General features: G+C 43.6%; 1 long non-coding RNA gene across 4 annotated transcripts in view; it reads right to left on the bottom strand.

Annotated features, from left to right (window-relative positions):
• LOC117976567 (uncharacterized) overlaps positions 1–17,342 on the bottom strand; it is a 99,042-nt gene that overhangs the window by 66,429 nt on the left and 15,271 nt on the right. For all 4 annotated transcript variants that reach the window (XR_010110691.1, XR_008621700.2, XR_008621701.2 and 1 more), the window contains exon 2: positions 5,125–5,240. This is a non-coding gene — a long non-coding RNA (uncharacterized LOC117976567). The remainder of the gene's footprint in view (positions 1–5,124; positions 5,241–17,342) is intronic.

Here is a 17,342-nt window from a genome sequence, read left to right on the forward strand (position 1 = left end):
TTATACCCCCAAGACTGGGGGCCAAAGGGAAGGAACCATATTCCCAGAGCCCAGTAAGGGCTGGGGCTGTGGAAGAGGCTTCTCAGCTAGAAATATAGTCTTGGAGGGACATAGCCATTGCCAGTTGCTGGCAGCTAAGCAGGAGAGGAACAGATGAAGAAATACCCCACCTTCTCCCATCTCCTGTTTCTAGTCTGTGCCCCTTCTTGGCTGAAGCCAACTGAAAGCCAGCCAGCAAGGGAGCCCAGGTGAACAAATCAGTCTGTAGGAAGCTGGCCTTCCAGAGCACTGAGCAGGTGATAAATGGAGAAGAACCGGCACAGGTGTTCACTCCCAGCAGCTGGAACTCAGCCTTGGTTTTGCTCCGATGACTTAGAAGTCAATCCTATTTGGGATTTATGCTTGGAATTTAACTACCATTTATACCACTGGGTTTATGGAATTTTGATTTCTAAATAATCAACTTACTAATAAACTTGACGACACAATTCACTAGGGCGTTAGAGCCTGCCTTTATACTGAACAAGTGGGTGAAGTGTTTTTATTATTAATAAGCACAGTACAGCCTACTCAAGAAAAAGAACACTTCTATAATCTTATTTGGCCACCACACCAAACGAACTATGGAGCCTTTTGATGATATACGTAGTATCCTCACAAAACACATGGGACCAGTATTTGGCAAATTTGATTTCTAGGTTCTGTCAAACCAGTTGCAGAGATATAGCTAGAATTTTTTTTCTCAGTTAAAAATGCTTTAAGTCTTTGAGTTCTGGTTTTCATCCTCCTCTGAATAGTTGCTGTGTGAGGATGTCCATATCTGACTCATTTTACTCTACAAATACAGAATTGCACCCAGGTGTATTTTAGGGATATTGGTCACCCTGAAGTTTTCATAGGTTTTATAGATATATGCTGGTGAGGTGGGAGGGTGGGTGAATAAGAAGTAAAATACAAGTCTTCCTGAAAGCTGATAATGCAGCATTGGGGTAGATCCCTCATTTTCTTTCTTTATTATTATTATTATTATTATTTTTTGAGACAGAGTCTCACTCTGTCACCCAGGCTGGAGTGCAGTGGCACGATCTCTGCTCACTGCAAGCTCCGCCTCCCGGGTTCATGCCATTCTCCTGCCTCAGCCTCCCGAGTAGCTGGGACTACAAGCACACAGCACCACACCCAGCTAATTTTATATTTTTAGTAGAGATGGTGTTTCACCATGTTGGCCAGGCTGGTTTCAAACTTCTGGGCTCAAGTGATCCACCTGCCTCAGCCTCCCAAAGTGCTGGGATTACAGATTTGAGCCACCATGCCCAGTCTCTTTTTTTTTTTAATAGATATAGGGTTTCACCATGTTACCCAGGTTGGTCTCAAACTCCTGGACTCAAGTGATCCACCTGCCTCAGCCTCCCAAAGTGCTGGGATTACAGGTGTGACCACTGTTCCCAGCCAAAAATCATTTCATCTTTATAACTCTAGCAGTGGGATCTGGGGCCAAGTTATATGGCTGAGTGGCATCACAATATCAATATACGATTTGTCTTTTAAAGTCTTTGTTTTAGAATATGACTTGAGAGCTGGACAGCCATACCGAATATTTCCACTGGAGCAGAGAGGACTGAGAGGCCGCTGCCCAATTTGTTGTATCTGTGTTGAGTGCTAGATCTACGAATGGAACTCCATACTAGCAAACAGCAACCTCATTTCCAGTTCATTTTTCTCCTTGCTTGAGGTGTTCTAAATATTGGAAGAATCATCTATTCTAAATCAGAATGCCCCTGCTTTGTCTACTCTGTGTTTTTTTTTTAACAAGAAGCCATATTTATTGTGTTTATTGATTTATTGATGCTTAGAAAATAAGAGAATGTCGGTTTAGGACGGGCTGAATTTTATCTTTTTGCTATGTAGAAAAGAGGCAAGTTGCTCTAATCCTTTAACCACAGAAGCTTATAAGGAGAATTCAAATTCATGTCTGGTTTGCCTGTATTCAGAGATTCTACAGAGAGAAAATTCTCTCCTAAAAGGAACTGTATACTGGCCAGCCACGGTGGCTCACGCCCGTAGTCCCAGTACTTTGGGAGGCCAAGATGGGTGGATCACTTGAGGCCAGGAGTTTGAGACTAGCCTGGACAACATGGTGAAACCCCATCTGTACTAAAAATACAAAAATTAGCTTGGCTTGGTGGCATGTGCCTGTAATCCCAGCTACTTGGGAGGCTGAGGCACGAGAATCACTTGAACCTGAGAGGCAGGAGTTGCAGTGAGCTGAGATCACACCACTGCACTCCAGCCCGGCCAACAGAGCTAGACTGTCTCAAAAAAAAAAAAAAAAAAGGAACTATATACCACCTGGCATATATCTGAAGAGAAGCAGGGTGGAGGGTAAAGTAAAATATAAGTTCAGTGGAAAAATACTTGGAAAGCCACTTGGTAACAATAAAGATCTTAATTAAATCACCCAGGGCCTTATTCCATAATGATATGCACCAGGTGTTTCTGCTTCCAATTAATTAACTCAGCATAATTCCTCTTTTAGAAAACAACACATACTGTTGGGGTATATCCAGCCGAAACACACATCAGCACAAAGCTTTTAAAATGTGGTTCTTTTCAATGTACATATTAGAATGGCCTCATTTCTTTCACTATGTGTGTACTGACCTTAGTGGGTCACCCACATTAAAGGATGCAGTAGAAATAAGGCAATCCCACATTTACAGACAAGAAAACAAACAATAATGTAGTTTTATGGAAACTAAGCTTCAGAAATGCAAGGCATTCACTGGTTTCACTCAGAAACCTCTCAGATGCGGGAGAAATATGTGTGAGATTTGGACTTTCATTTTTCCAAATATGAGGAATTTTTCTGCTAGAGTCAACTGGCTGATAATGGATGGAAAGGATTAGTGCAGGTCCTACTTGGCAGCCTTCTCGGTAGAAACCCATATGCTCTCTGACATTGATTATAATTATTTTTCCATCATTCCCAGGTTACATTCTTAGCAGGAATGTGAGCCAACTCTCTCCCTAGGAAGGCTCCTGCTGTGAAACCATCTTTGGCAATGAATCTTTAACAAAAGATCAAGAACTTGACATTTATTTTTAAGCACGAGAAGAAAATGTGTGCAATGTTGGAAGCAAGGACAGGGATAGGAAGAGCTTCTAAACAGTTGCAGGCAGGAGCAGTGGAACAGAAAGAAATATTACATGAGTGACATGTTGGTGACTTTACTTTTGTGAAATAGCAACTAATGACTAGGTATGGAATATATGGATTATATGATGTTAAGGTTTAACGTCTTTTTAAAGTAGAAGGGTGGGGGAAATGTGGTTATTATTCCAAACCCGGCGTGTCTTTATGATTTTATATCCAACTGATCATTCAGGGAGGTTATTAGGACAGTGGTTGAAACAGAAATTTAGGATAATATTCTAAGAAACAGAAAAAGCAGTCTTCTCATTCTAACTGGCAAAATCAACAGAGATAACAAAAAAAATTTTTTTTTTCCCAGGAAGAGCATGTGCATTCAAACTTGTTCATTCATTAATTTGAGTTGAAGGGAGGGGGACGTCCTTGGTGGAAAAGTTAAAGAAAGTGCTCCGGGTGAGAAATTCACAGGGTAAGAATTTTTCATTTTCAAATTGTCCACCTACAATAAGGAAATTTCTTCCAAATTAATTTTTAAAACAACAGGTGCAGAAAATGGTGTGGCTGTCAGAAAATTACCAAATTAAACATAAAAAGCTTAGCCTGTCTCCTAAAGGATGGTTATTTCTATCTTATGGTTTCATGCACTGTAATGATTAGTTTCTCCATTAAAATCAGATACAGAATATAATTAAGTCAATACTCCAGGTTACATGTCTTAAAATTCCACTAGCTGAAGGACTTGCTAGAGGAAGTAATAAATACTTTAATAAATACCTGTACCATAAATTTACTTCAGATGTGACTTAAACTCAGCACAAACCTTGCCATAGGCAGTTTATAGCCTCTAGATGGGTAAATTTTTTTTTTGCTGAGCTATGCTCTTCTAAGCATTTGGATAAAGTTCCTAATGGTATTCCACTTTCTAGCTTTGCCAAAAACTTAGCCAAAAGTGATGTGTACATTTTTATACATGAGAATGAAATCAAATGAAAAGTTTTGATTTAAAAAGGAAACCACATATTATTGAAAACTAAAATATATCTTGGTTATGGACTCGTGAATACTACATCAAAATTCATTGCAGAAGAATAAATTACCCAATCTTGTAATAGAGTTTTCAGATATGGAAAATGTATAGTGTTCTTCCTGTTTAAACATTGTAGATTTAAATCATTTGGTTATATAATCACAATTCAATTTTCATCTCAAATTTTCATTGTCATTATTATATCACTTAAAAATATATAACCGAGCACAGTGGCTCATGCCTGTAATCCCAGCACTTTGGGAGGCCATAGTAGGAGGATCACTTGAGCCCAGGAGTTCAAGACCAGCCCTGGCAACATAGCAAGACCCTGTCTTTACAAAAAATTTAAAAACTAGTTGGGTGTGGTAGCATGCACTTGTAGTCCCAGCTACTTGGGAGGCTAACCTTGGAGGATCACTTGAGCCTGGTAGCTTGTGGCTGCGGTGAGCTGTGGTCGTGCCTCTGCACTCCATCCAGCCTGGGAGACAGAGCAAGACCCTATCTCAAAAAAATATATATGTATATATATGTTCTTAAATAGTATATATATGTATTTCTAAAAACCACTACAATCGCTTGTACTTAAGGTCTATTCTCATCTTCTTGGTTTGGCATAACCGATACTTCTCTTCTCACTGAAGGTAAAGATGTTAATAGCAATAGGGAAAAAAAATAACACTTCTCTAGTGCCAGGCAAATGGCCATATCCATCAGGAGTGAAGAAAGCTAATACGTTTCCACACATGGTTGGCTTTATCTCTTCCATTTGAATAAGTTATTGCATTTACTATGTGCAAGGTTGTTTGCAAAATATCTTACATGCATTGCTTTATTTAATTCTCATAAAAATCTAAAATGTATGTATTTAAGCCTCCCAAATACCCAGTGAGAGAGTTAATATGCTCCTTCTACAGGGAGAAAGCTGAAGCTCAGAGAGTTTATTTACCTAAAGTTTTATAAGGAGGAAATCATTTCTTGTAACCATCTATGTCAGTTGGGTCTTCCAGGAAGCAGATGAGGAGATGGAGTTAAGAACACAAACAGTTGATTCAGGTGAAATGCCTGTTAAAGAAAAAAGGGAGAATCAGCAGCTTGGACAGATAAAGCCTTTAGGCCATTATATTAATTTGACACTTGTGAAAAAAAAAAAAAGTGGGGAAGAGGCTGGGCGCGGTGGCTCATGCCTGTAATCCCAACACTTTGGGAGGCTGAGGTGGGCAGATCACTTGAGGTTGGGAGTTCGAGACCAGGCTGACCAATATGGAGAAACCCCATCTGTACTAAAAATACAAAATTAGTCAGGTATGGTGGCACATGCCTGTAATCCCAGCTACTCAGAAGGCTGAGGAAGGAGAATCGCTTGAACCCGGGAGGCAGAGGTTGCGATGAGCTGAGATCATGCCATTGCACTCCAGCCTGGGCAACAAAAACAAAACTCTGTTTAAAAAAAAAAATAGTGGGGAAGAAACAGGATTGAACAGGAGCACCTCAGAATGCAATGCACACCTGACAGTTTTGGCCAACTCAATGGGAAACTCCAGAGCAAAGATTGCCGATTGGAAGATATCCACATTGGCCAGAAATAGCCAGCCCCTAGTACTTCCACTATGTTCGGTTATTATCTGGAGACCGTTCAGGAAGAGTGTGGCCTTAGCTTGAAAACTGAGGTGGTCTGAAGCTGCTGCAGCTGGAGGCTGTCAACTAACCACTCTCCTTGCAGCTGAATGGAAGTTCTTTCTCCAACGGAGAGCCAAGTGGTGTGTCTTCACAACTGCCACAGTTCACCCCATGCACCATGCAGCTCCCCTCCCATTTAGGGAACAGCTACTCCAGGGTTCCAGTGCGCCTCTCTTGCAGAGACACTTAAAAGAGGCAGATCAGTGGGATGAACTATAGCCCTTGTCACTGCAGTTGGTCTTGGGACTGCAACTGATACTTATCCTCTCCCTTCTCCACTATCCATTCAAAATTGACTCTCCCTCAATTATCATCTCTAGTGGTCTCAGTGACTTGCTGGTGGTGTGACACAACTTTCATTTCTGAATGAAGCCACTGGTAACCATACTTATCTCAAGCTGGGGTTGCTGTACTCATCCATGTATGTTCTCAGTTGGGCCAGGGAGTATCATAAAGCACCCAACTGGACTGCCTGAGTTCTCCACATATTCTTCATTGCCCCCACTTGTAACAGCAGCCCAAACTCCTCCTGCTAATCAGGGGCAATTACCCTTGCCAAGATGGCAACTCTTCTTACCTGCTGGTTCATGGACACGAAGAATTCAAAATGCTGGGGCAGGAGCCATATTTTATAGTTCAAATGGAACTCTTGCTGTTTCCCCAACCATGACGTTTCATTAGGGCAACCTCTTGCAGCCTCCTGCTCCTCCATTCTTGCTTTCTTTTAATTTTTTTATTTTTAATTATTATTATTATTATTATTATTATTATTTTTGAGACAGAGTCTCATTCTGTCACCCAGGCTGGAGTACAGTGGCACGATCTTGGCTCACTGCAACCTCCTCCTCCCGGGCTCAAGCAATTCTCCTGCCTCAGCCTCCCGAGTAGCTGTGATTACAGGTGCCCGCTACCACGCCTGGCTAATTTTTGTATTTTTAGTAGAGACAGGGTTTCACCATGTTGGCCAGGCTGGTCTCAAACTCCTGACCTCAGGCGATCCGCCCGCCTTGGCCTCCCAAAGTGCTGGGATTACAGGCGTGAACCACCACGCCCAGCCTCATTCTTGCTTTCTTTTGGTGGTGCATATTAAGCAACATCCCCATTGGCTGGTCATTGACTTTGTCCTTTGGGACACCATATTCTGTGAACTATCTCCACAACTCTCTTTGGATCAAGCTCCCTTGGCTGCCATTCTGCTTTGCTGGTCATTACTATAATTACAACGCTCTGGCTTCTAGTGGTTAAGTGCTGCCCCTGGCCTCTTGCTTCAGGAGCCCACCATGCTCATTGCTATCCATGAGCCAAGCTCTGTGACAGCATCTCCTACCCACAGCCCTCGCCAGCACTGAACTTCTCCCTGATGCTGGCAACCCCTCCCTGGAGTATTCCTCATGTCCTTGGCAAGTGGAGCATAAGCTCTGGGCCTATGTGTCGCATAATCCTCTGGGGGTCTTCTGGCCTCACAGAAGATATCTATTCCAACATGTCCACTTCCCTCTGCATCTTTATTCCTTCCTCTACCATCTGCCAGGGCAATATTGATATGATAACTTTGCTCAGCATGGACCATTGCTTTCTCCATGCTTCTAAGAGCCACCCTAGCAGTAGGTCTGCACCATCCCCCCAGGGCCCTTGCCAGGATGTTAAATCCCATATCCTGGGAGAGTAGGCGTATGAGATTTTAACAAACTTTCCTTCAGCCAGTGTTATGTCCTGGCCCCTTGATCAAGCACCCTCAAAATCCAGTCCCACAAGTACTCTGACTCCTTCAGGTATGTTCCAGTTTATGCTTGAAGCTCCATTTGAGTACAATCCCTTCCTTGCTACCAATCCCACCTACATTAGGCTGCAGTTTAACATAGTTGTTCACCTACAGCTGGGAGAGAAAATGAGGCATATGTTGAAGGGGACTCCTGTTGTCCTGTGAGGTTGAGGCTTCTACAGTATCTTTTCACACTGGGGAATGCAAGCTCTTAATGGGAGAGGGAAGCAGGAGGAGCAACTCTGCAGCCTCTGAAGATTCAGAGGAATCCAGGGAATCAAACCGGTTAGAGGTATGCAGCCAGGCGGCTCCATCCCATGTGTCAGGTTCCAGGTTTTACATACCAGGGCCCTGATCATTGCATAACAGACTGACTCAGCTGAGCATCAATCAGGTTTGAAGCTCTGCAACTCTTAATTGCTAATTCTGGAGTTTGGCCTTTAGCTTTTTCTATCCTTCCACTGCAGGACTAAGGGCCTCTTTGTAAACTTCCAAAGAGACCCTCTGGCCTTCATATGTAGTTTTCAATTGTTTGTTAATGATCTTGGCTTTTCATTATCCTCACATCCCACCTTCATTGAGCATCAGTGCAACTTCATAATAACCAACCAACTCACTGTCCTTGTATGCATTGTTCCCATGCTCCCCTCACCCTCAACCCTGTACAAAAGTCCAAATCGTTGCATCAGCCAAGGCATTTCCCTTCACTGAAACATTCTCCCGAGTCCCCGCCAGTGAAAGTTTTACCCACTGGGCTGCCACCTTGTGCCACAAACTCTTCACGTCCCACATACCACCCTGGATGGGGTCCTTGCAGGCTGAGTGGTGAGTGGTCCAGTCCCCAAACCCTCTCTTATCACCACTCCTTAAAGCAGATGCTGAGAAGGAGTTAGGAATGCAGGTGATTCCTTGGGAGAGGGAGTAATGTCTGTGAAGGATAAAAGAGAGGAGGCCGGATTGTGCAAGGAGAGTGTTAGAATAGTGAGCAGATATTATAAAGTCTCTGCCAACCCAACAGGGAGCTCTATGGCAAAGATTGCCCATTGGAGGAGTCCTGTGTTGAACAGAAATGGCTAGGCCCTAGCATTCTTGCTGTGCTGTCATTGGCTAGTGACTACCCAAGGAGACAATGGCCAAAAGCTGAATTTCAAATTCTTTCTTGGCAGGAGACAGAAAAGGCTCCATGTCTGTCACCCCATCATATTTCCACGCATTTATTAAGTGTTGGTTTGTGTGGCATCCTTTGACAGGAGACATAAGACAAACAGCTCAGAGTGGAAGAAATAGATGTTCTCAGGAAGAGGCTGTATGCTGTCCTGGTTTCGAGCATCTGCCCTACAGTCAGAATGCCTGCATTTGAAATAAGTTTCTGCCACGAACTAGCTGTAAGACCGTGGGTGAGTTATTCAACCTTTCAGCTCCTCATCTCCTAAAATGGGGATAATGTTTTCTTCCCCAAAGACTTGTGGGGAGGGACCAAAAATTAAATGGATTATTGAATGTAAAGTGCTTAGACCATTGGCCAACAGTTCGTCAGTGCCCTATAACTGTTGCCTGTTTAGCATGTCGTAAACACATGACTCGCATACATTACATTAAAATAGAGCAGAGTATTTAAGTCCAGGGAAAGGAAACTATTATCAGATGACTGCTCTCTTCCAGGCACTGTAACACTATTTTCTCATGATCCTCTCTTTAATCTTTGCAATAACTCACAAGGTAGGTTTTACCAGTTGCAGTTTCCTGAGGAGGAAACCAAAGCTGGGAATTATTTTATCCTCAAAGTGGCAATAAGTTGTTGGCCACAACAGGGACATTCTGCTTTTCTCCTCACATTTAGAAATGTCATGTGGCTGTGAGTCACCTTGTGAGGATCTTGTCACATCCTTAGACTGTACTGCCAACACTGAAAATGCACTGTGGCTGACCCGTTTAAGCAAAGCCAGGCTGCAATTTTCCTGTGGATTCCCATTCCAGCAGTTAGGCTGGGCTCTCCTATGATTTTGCTACCACTGCGATTTTGCTGTGTGGCTACTTTAGAGACTAGAGACTGCCTAATGTGAGCAATAGGTGATCTAACGGACAATCATTATTGGTTGACTCAGCATCTATTGACCTTTAGTCAACTGGCAGCATCATGGTTTTCATCCATGGAATTCTGCGGTGTTGGCTCCACCCTCAGCTCCAGGAGGGGGTATGTGCATGGCACCTGGATAATTAGATCATGGCATTCCCAGCCACAGTGATGGGTTTTGGGGAAAGGAGACATGTTACAATCCAGGCCAGTTCATGTCAGGGCTTAACTTATTTTATTTTTGAGACAAGGTCTTGGCTCTGTCACCCAGGCTGGAGTACAGTGGTGTGACCACAGCTCACTGCAGCCTGACCTGCCAGGCTCAATTGATCCTCTCGCCTCAGCCTCCTGAGTAGCTAGGACTACAGGTGCATGCCCCCCTACCCAGCTAATTTGTGTAGAGACAGAGTTTCGCCATGTTGCCCAGGCTGGTCTCAAACTCCTGGGCTTGAGTGATCCACCTGCATTAGTCTCCCAAAGTGTTGGGATTACAGGTGTGAGCCACCAAGCCCAGCTTAGACTTAACTTTATATTGATGGCAATGAAAAGCTTTTTCTTTTTCTGCCTGGAGCTATAAGGTCATAAACCTACCACTACTGGTCACAGTCTTCCTCCCATAAAATGAAAGTATGCCTCAGAATAAAGCCAGAACAGAGGCAGGAAAAACAGAGACATCAGGAGAGCAGTGGTCCTGATAACATCATTTGAGCCCCTGATTCCAGATATACCTGAAGCCTGTATATCCCTTGGCTTTTTAGTTCTGTTAAGTAAAACTTATGGGGATGCCATTGGTTTGGACTGAGCTCCTGCGCTGGGCCCCAACAGATCAGACCAAACCAGAATGGAGTCACTCATGCTAGCTGTTACGTAGTCAAACTGAACTTAGAAGTGGATCAGTTTTCCAAAAAAAAAAAAAAGGAAGATTCACAGCAACCAATCCAAAGAGGCCCCATCAACCTGAGCTGGCATGATAAGGAAGTCCCTTCTGCTTTAATTCTATAAGAAAAGGGACTTTGAAACAACCAAACTGCTTTTTGTTCCTTATTTCTGCTTTCTTCTGCCTCTTCTGCCTGTAAAGCCCAGCTCCTCTGCTCAGCTCCTCAGGGTGCCTTTGTATTTCATAGAAGAAACGCTGCCCAATTCATGAATTACCAACAAAAGCCAATTGGATCTTTAAACTTTTTTGTTGAAAGTTTGTTCTTTGATAGTTCTGCAAGCCAATAAATTCCCTTTTCTTCCTTTAAATCAGATGTCCTTGGTCGGGCGTGGTGGCTCACACCTGTAATCCCAGCACTTTGGGAGGCCAAGGCGGGCGGATCATCTGAGGTCGGGAATTTGAGGCCAGCCTGACCAACATGGAGAAACCCCATCCCTACTCAAAATACAAAATTAGCCAGGTGTGGTAGTGCATGCCTGTAATCTCAGCTACTCGGGAGGCTGAGACAGGAGAATTGCTTGAACCTGGGAGGCAGACTTGCAAGAGCCGAGATTATGCCATTGCACTCCAGCCTGGGCAACAGAGTGAGATTTTGTCTCAAAAAAAAAAAAAAAAAAAAAAAAATCAGGTGTCCTCAACCTTTAGGCCATGGACCAGTCCACAGCCTGTTAGGAACAGGGCTGCACAGCAGGAGGTGAGTGGCAAGCAAACAGGAGCGAGCATTGCCACCTGAGCTCCGCCTCCTGTCAGATCAGCAGCGGCATTAGATTCTCACTGGAGCACGAACCCTATTGTGAACTGAGTATGCAAGAGATCTAAGTTGCAGGCTCCTGATGAGACTCTAACTAATGCTTGATGTACTGTACTGCCAACAGTACAGTACAGTTTCATCCAGAAACCATCCTTCACGGTCCATGGAAAAATCGTCTTCCACAAAACGGGTCCCTGGTGCCAAAAAGGCTGGGGACTGCTGCTTTAAATAGTTTCAGCTGGGATTTCTATTACCTGAAACTAACTAACTCCTAGCAGTGAATCATTCAGTCAGTCAATATTGAATGCCTTCAGTGTGCTAGGTATGGTCCAAGTGTAGGAAAACAGCAGTCAACAAGACATACAACTCCCTGTGGGCCTGGATTTGCATTTGAAACTGACATTCTCAGCTGGGCATGGGGGCTCACGCCTGTCATCCCAGCACTTTGCGAGGCTGAGGTGGGCAAATCACCTGAGGTCAGGAGTTCGAGACCAGCCTGGTCAACATGGTGAAACCCCGTCTTTACTAAAAAAAAAAAAAAAAAAAATACAAAAATTAGCTGAGCGTGGTGGCACGGGCCTGTAATCACAGCTGCTCGGGAGGCTGAGGCAGGAGAATCACTTGAACCTGGGAGGTGGAGGTTGCAGTGAGCCGAGATCATGCCACTGCCCTACAGCCTAAGCGACACCATGAGACTCCATCTCAAAAAAGAAAAAAAAATAAAAATAAAAAAGAAACTGACATTCTACTGAGAAGAAAAGGAGAAAAAGTAAATGTGTATATTGTGAATCAGTTATGACAAGTTCTGTAAGCTGGACAAGGGGAAGTAAGTGTTATAAGGGACTCAGGGAACATCTCACAGATATGGTGACTTTCAGAAGAGACCTAAAATATGTGAGAGAGTAAGCCATGAGTGGTAGCAGGGTTCCAGCAAGAGGAAACAAAAAACTCAAAGGCCCTGAGTTGAGTATATGCTTACAGAACAGTGAGGCCAAAGTGTTAAACGTGGCCAGGCGTGGTGGTTCACACCTGTAATCCCAGCACTTTGTGAGGCTGAGGCAGGAGGATCACTTGAGCCCAGGAACTCAGGACCAGCCCAGGCAATGTGGCAAGATTCTGTCTCTACAGAAAATTTTAAAATTAGCTGGAGACATTGGCATATACCTGTGGTCCCAGCTACTTGGGAGGCTGAGGTGGGAGGATGGCTTGAGCTCAGGAGTTGGAGCTTACATTGAGTCTCGATTGAACCACTGCACTCCACCCTGGGCAACAGAGTGAGACCCTGCCTCAACAAAAACAAAAACACAACAAAACCCAGAGTGTTAAAAGTGCAGTGGGAAAGAAGGTGGGGTGGAAGATGAGGTCAGAGAAGTAACAAGTTCAAACCATCCAAGCCCTTCACAGCCATTGGAGCTTTATGGTTTTACTCAACGTAGATGAGAATCCACTGGGCAGGGTTTTTTAATTAAATGACATGTGCTAACATATTTTAAAAGAATTAATTTGGTTGTTGAATGGAGGGGGCAAGGGCAGAAGCTAGGAATCCAGGGAGTAGAATACTGCAATGATCTGGATGAGAGATGTTGATGTCTAGGGCAGAGTGGTAGCAGTGGAAATTAAGAGTGGTGGATAGATAAGAGGTATATTTTGAAGGCTGAATAAACAGGATTTGCTGATAAATTGGATTTTGGGATGAAAGAAAGTGAAGAGTCAAGGATGATTCCACAGTTTTTGGCCTAAGTAACTGGAAGTTTGGGATAAAGTTTCGGTCCTTTTTCTTTTCTTTTTCTTTTCTTTTCTTTTCTTTTCTTTTCTTTTCTTTTCTCCCTCTCTCTCTTTCTTTTTTTTTTTTTTTTTTTTGACAGAGTCTCGCTCTGTTGCCCAGGCTGGAGTGCAGTAGCATGATCTCGGCTCACTGCAACCTCCGCCTCCTGGGTTCAATTGATTCTCCTGCCTCAGCCTCGCGAGTAGCTGGGATTATAGGCACATGCCACCACACTCGGCTAACTTTTTGTATTTTGAGTAGGGACGGGGTTTCACCATGTTGGCCAGGCAGGTCTCGAACTCCTGACCTCAAGTGATCCACCTGCCTCGGCCTCCCAAAGTGCTGGAATTACAGGTGTTAACCACCGCGCCTGGCTGGTTCTTTTTCATTAGTTATTAGATACCTATTAGATATCTAAGGTCTGACAGTCAGACATTCAGAGGAGAGGACTAAGATAGAGATATATATTTGGGACTCATCAGTGCATGATAGTATTTAAAGTTGTGAGACTGAATGAGACCCAGTGCAGTGGCTCACACTCATAATGCCAGTGCTTTGGGAGGCTGAGGCAGGAGGATCACTTGAGCCCAGGAGTTTGAGGTTACAGTGAACTATGATCATGCCACTGTACTTCAGCCTGGATGACCGAGCAAGATTCTGTCTCAAAATAAAATAAAATAAAATAAAGCTGCAAGACTGAATGAAACATGTTCATAGATACAGAATAGATATGAGGGTCAAGTCCTGGGACTCCATGCTTAGAGGTCAGGAAGATAAGGAGGAACCAATAAGGCAGACTGAGAAAGAATAGCCATTGGGGTAGCTGCTGCTATATACAGTGAAGAAAATGCATCAAGGAGGGAGTGATCAGCTGTCTACCAGGTGCACTAGGTGCTGATTTCTGGGACAAGAAAAATGAGGACAGGAAATTTATTACTAGATTGAGCAATGTGGAGCTTTTAACACTTACTGCTATCTTATTTATATACTACCTGTTGACATTTGCTTTTTTTCTGTCTCCTCCCATTCTTATGTAAGCTCTGTGACATTCTATTTCATTTGCTACTGCATTCCTAGTGTCTAGGACAGTACCTGGCATATAATAAGTGCTCAATAAATATTCCTTAAATATTATTGAATGGGCCAGCGCAGTGACTCACACCTGTAATCCCAGCAGTTTGGGAGGCCGAGGTGGGCAGATGGATCATTTGAGGTCAGGAGTTCGAGACCAGCCTGGCCAATATATAGTAAAACCCCATCTCTACTAAAAAATACAAAAATTAGCTGGACATGGTGGCGCATGCCTGTAGTCCCAGCTACTTGGGAAGCTGAGTCAGGAGAATTGCTTGAACCCGGGAGGCAGAGGTAGTGGTGAGCCGAGATTGCGCCACTGCACTCCAGCCTGGGTGACAGAGCGAGACTCTGTCTCTCAAAAAAAAAAAAAAATTATTGAATGAAAAAATTATGAAAACAGGCTGGGCACGGTGGTTCACGCCTGTAATCCCAGCACTTTGGGAAGCCGAGGCAGGTGGATCACCTGAGGTCAGGAGTTCAAGACCAGCTTGACCAACATAGTGAAACCTTGTCTCTACTAAATACAAAAAATTAGCCGGGCATGGTGGCACACTGTAATCCCAGCTATTTGGGAGGCTGAGGCAGGAGAATCGCTTGAACCCGGGAGGCAGAGGTTGCAGTGGGCCAAGATTGTGCCATTGCACTCCATCCTGGGCAACAAGAGCAAAAACATTGTCTCAAAAAAAAAAAATTATGAAAACAAGGAAAAGAAAATTTTATTTCTTAATTCCTCTTTGTACAAAGATATCTTGCTTTTTATATTTTGGTAGAGGAAGTAATGGTGTAGCACCAGTTTTGAATTACGTTTAGAATCTGACAAAGTATTTAAACTCACTAAGCTTTTGTTTCCTTATGCTTAAAAGGTGATGGATAATAATAAGATAATGTTTGAGATTTTACCCAGAACCATGTCCAGTACATAACATGTACTCAATAAATGCTTTGTAAATATGGAAGGGTCACATGAGCCAGACCACACAATGGCAGACCAATTGAATGCAGATAATTAAGTCATTTGATATAGGAAGTTTCGTTTACTTGAGAAGTGATTTATTATGTCTTTTCTCTGTCTGTACTCTGTCTAAATTCAGTCTCACAACTTTAAATACCAGAAAAAAGGAAGTGTTGCTAGCAGCTGCATTTCCAACTAAAAGCACTTGAGTGTGTCTCAAGATGGGATAAGGACGGTAACATATTCCAAATAGTGTTGCTATTATGGTGGTTTCACATTAAAATGTAATGGCTGGCCGGACACGGTGGCTCACACCTGTAATCCCACCACTTTGGGAGGCCGAGGTGGGAGGATCGCCTGAGGTCGGGAGTTTGAGACCAGCCTGGCCAACATGGTGAAACGCCATCTCTACTAAAAATATAAAATTAGCTAGGCATGGTGGCACATACCTGTAATCCCAGCTACTCAGGAGGTTGAGACAGGATAATCACTGGAACCCGAGAGGCAGAGGTTGTGGTGAGCCGAGATTGTGCCACTGCATTCCAGCCTGGGCAAGAGCGAAACTCCATCTCAAAAATAAATAAATAAATAAATAAATAAATAAATAAATAAATAAAATGTAATAGCTTTTAGGCTTTTGTTTTGTTTTGTTTTTTGAGACAAAGTCTCATTCTGTCTCCTAGGCTGGAGTGCAGTGGTGCAATCTTGGCTCACTGCAACCTCCACCTCCTGGGTTCAAGCAATTCTCCTCCCTCCGCCTCCAGAGTAGCTGGGATCACAGGCATGCGCCACCACACCTGGCTAATTTTTGTATTTTTAGTAGAGACGGGGTTTCACCATGTTGGCCAGGCTGGTCTTGAACTCCTGACCTCAAGCGATCCGCCCGCCTTGGCCTCCCAAAGTGCTGGGATTAGAGGCGTTACCCACCCTGCCCAGCCGGCTTTCAGGCTTTTAAAAAGTACCTTGTGTCTTATAGATTCTATATTTCAAATCTCATTACAATATAATAAGATAGATAGGTATACTTTGGGGAGACGACTCCCCCTAGACCTAGATCTTCTCCTAGGTCAGTCTGATCTGAATCTTACAGAAGGCACCAGAGTAGGCTGGAGCAGATGCCAAGGCTTGGAAAGACTCTGCAAATATGTTGTGAAGTGTCAACCTCAAAAGGTTAACTAGGAAGCTCCTAAAGGATCTTGGCAGTTTCAAGTAGGTAAAGATATTTTCAAGGAGATCGGCCTTTAGCAGGGGAAAATTATGCTGAGTGAGGAGGTTAAAAGGGGGTGGGATAACCAGTCAGAGTTGAGAGCTATTCTGCATTAGCACTTAAGCAGCCTGGGCATGCGGCCAAATCTCTTGGGTTAATGTTTCTTCTCCTTTGTTGTCCAGGATTAGGCAACAATGTGGCCTTCTGTCAGTTTGCATTTCTTTGTCTGTTAAAAAGAGTCAATAACCTGCATTCTCTTTGGACCCAGAATATTTGGCCATCATCTTTCCCCTAGCACAGAAACAATGACATTCTGGTATTGATGTATTGGTACCGGACATTGTGGGGAGATGTCAAGATGGTGATTAAAGTTCTGATCCTTTGGAAATCAGTGTTTATGGGAAGGTACTAAACATTACAAGAAGCTAAGAATGCGAAGGACAAATATTTAGAGAAAATCTCCAAGAACAAACTCTTCCAGATAGCGACAAAGTTTGTATTCGTGTGCCAACAATTCTTGTCTCTCTTGATAATACTATTTTTTGCCATGAAATGTGGGTTATTACAGTGATGGGGAAGAGAGACTGAATCAGAAAGGATGTTGACATTTGGCAACAGAAGAAAGGGTTTGTATTTTTATTTATTTATTTTTTGAGACAGGGTCTCATTCTTTCACTGAGGCTGGAGTGCAGTGATGCCATCTTAGCCCACTGCAACCTCTGCCTCCTGGGCTGAAGCAATCCTCCCACCTCAGCCTCCCGAGTAGCTGGGACTACAGGCATGCACTACCTTCCTCTGCTGATTTTTGTCTTTTTAGTGGAGACGGGGTTTCACCATGTTGCCCAGGCTGGTCTTGAACTCCTGGGCTCAAGCGATCAGCACACCTCAGCCTCCCAAAGTGCTGGATTACAGGTGTGAGTCACCGTGCTCTGCCAGAAAGGGTTTTTTAAATCTTGCAGTGTACC

Source organism: Pan paniscus, chromosome 19 (genome assembly GCF_029289425.2).
Source record: "Pan paniscus chromosome 19, NHGRI_mPanPan1-v2.0_pri, whole genome shotgun sequence".
In the NCBI taxonomy this organism is placed as follows: domain Eukaryota; kingdom Metazoa; phylum Chordata; class Mammalia; order Primates; family Hominidae; genus Pan; species Pan paniscus.